This window comes from Phyllobates terribilis, unplaced genomic scaffold (genome assembly GCF_046119375.1).
Source record: "Phyllobates terribilis strain yellow unplaced genomic scaffold, ASM4611937v1 Scaffold_5494__1_contigs__length_51280, whole genome shotgun sequence".
Taxonomy (NCBI): Eukaryota; Metazoa; Chordata; class Amphibia; order Anura; family Dendrobatidae; genus Phyllobates; species Phyllobates terribilis.
The window spans coordinates 15,001-17,500 of NW_027368241.1; positions in this window are offsets into that span (position 1 = coordinate 15,001).

Sequence of the window (2,500 nt, forward strand, 5' to 3'; positions counted from 1 at the left end):
CGCGATGAGTCCTTGATACTTAGTCGTTTTTGCAAAATTTCTGACTTTTTGGAAAATTTCACAATTTTGTGAAAACTTCCACAAAATGAGGTTCTAGTATGTTAGAGGGCATCCCAGGAGGGCTCCAAAAGTGTGGGTAAAATATATATCCCACAGGGGGAAAATTGAAAAAAAGTTGAAAAAAAAAATTTTTGGGGACTTAGAAAATTTTTCAACTTTTGTCAGACTTCCAGACAGGGGAGCGTGTCAGTGCGCGCATCCGATTTCAGTTCCAGAGCGATTCGCGCGATGAGTCCTTGATACTTAGTCGTTTTTGGCAAAATTTCTGACTTTTTGAAAATTTCACAATTTTGTGAAAACTTCCACAAAATGAGGTTCTAGTATGTTAGAGGGCATCCCAGGAGGGCTCCAAAAGTGTGGGTAAAATATATATCCCACAGGGGGAAAATTGAAAAAAAGTTGAAAAAAAAAATTTTTGGGGACTTAGAAAATTTTTCAACTTGTGTCAGACTTCCAGAGAGGGGAGCATGTCAGTGCGCGCATCCGATTTCAGTTCCAGAGCGATTCGCGCGATGAGTCCTTGATACTTAGTCGTTTTCAGAAGTCACAATTTTGACTTCCAGGACCCGCAAAACGTTTGTAAATTGAGCCCGCTCCCCAGTTCCAAGCGTTTTGAGGTGTCCCCGGTTGCAGTAATGCAGCCTGCCCACTAGATGTCGCAAAAGAGACAAAAAGTGAAAAAGAACCAGAATGAGGAAATTCCAGGGAGCCGAATCCGCCTGACAGTTCCAGGCGATCGGGCACTTTTTTGCATGCGTCCCTAAAGTGGGTATAGGGTGACACTCCATGCAAAGACCCAGTTTTGCACACCACCGGCAGAATATATGAGAGAGAGGTACCTCTCAGCCCCGACACATTTCGACTCATTTAAGCTGGTTTTCACCTCCGTAGGCCTGGGTATGCGTTTTGGCTATGAGTCCCTGTTCGGCTGGAGGTCTGCACCTTGGCTGAACCCAGGCTTCCGCAGCTGCGTGGGGGGACTTTTGCCGGTCGCCTATCCCAAGTCAGAGAGGTGTTCCTGGGTTGAAGTGAGCCTGGCCAGACCCCCCCGCGGGCCCTGGTTCTCCACATGGGGGCGCCGTCAAGGCTAAAATCTGGATTTTTAGGCCGAGGAGAGGCTCCATGAGGGCGGATGCTTTTGTGGCTTCGACCCCAGTGCTGTTCCACATCCAGTACCCCCCCGCAAGGGCGCCTGTACCCGAGTCGCGCTTCCAGGACTCGTGGGCACGTATCTCCCGACGACAGGGGTTTGCAGCCTCCGTACTTGGGCAAGTCCCTACATGCACCCCTGCTCTTCCTCCGATCGATCTGGCGCAGCGCTCCCGGGTGGGGAGGTGGCGCCGCTCGCTCGGCCCGGGCTTTGGAGCCCGCGCTGGCTTAAGGTGAGCGGTCCCCTTCCTCCTCTACCCCCGGGCTTCCGACACCTATCTTTGGGCGCGCATGCCGGCCTCGCCTCCCGTCTGCGGAGGTGGCCGAGCCGTGGGGAGTTTGACCCGAACCGAGCGAAGGCAGTGGTCCGACGACCCGTACGGGCGAACGGCGGGGCGCCCACCCAGCCAGGCGTGGGGGCCCGTCGTCCGAATCGCTCCCTGTGCGGGGAAGCACAGCGATCTTCTCCGAGGGCGGCCCTTTTCTTCCAGATGCGTACCCGGCCAGCGGAGGCTCGCGCTGCCCCTCGTGTCCGAAAGGGCGGCCTCCGCGGCGGTGGCGACAGCGGCGGCGGTGGGTGGCCTCTCCGCGCCACTGCCGAGCTTCGCGATTTCCAGTCTTTTCCCGAGCCCCTACGTCAGTGGGGAGGACGACAGAGGTGTGGAGGCAGGCGAAGGGGGTTCTCACCGTGCGGTGTGCCCCAGCCCGACCGTTGCCTTCCCCCTCGACCCTCGTCCTCCCAGGCGGCTCGGCCAGGGAGCAGGAGAGAGAGCGAGAGAGGGAGAGCGGAAACCCCAGAGCCAAGGGGTTAGATGGAGAACGGGAGAAGGAACGAGGGCCAAGAGGTAGGGAGTACGGTGAAAGGCCGACCTGGGATCCCCCTGCGCTCCCGCCCTGGGCGGGGAGCAGCCCTGGGAAGAAAAGCCGCTCGGGCATCCCTTTGAGGTTACGGGCGCGAGCGGGAAGAGGGACTACGCTGGAGGGCGACGCCGACACGGCCAGGCCGACGACCACCCACGTGACCTCAGCGTCGCCGGGTTAGTGCCAGAGCCGCGGCGGACCCCGACGGCCAGCCCCCCTCTCCCAATCCTCGTGCCTGTCCGCCGGTGGGTCGAGGACCCCCCGCGGCGGAGGCAGGTCTAAGCCAGACGGTGGCGCCGCATAGGCCCACCCCCGCACGCCATCTCCCTGAGCGACCCTGTGTGTCGTCTTGGGTGCGGTTGGTGAGACGGGGGCGGCCGTGGCATCCTCCGGAGGCCAGTCACCTCGCCCTCCCCGTGCAAGGGGTGTT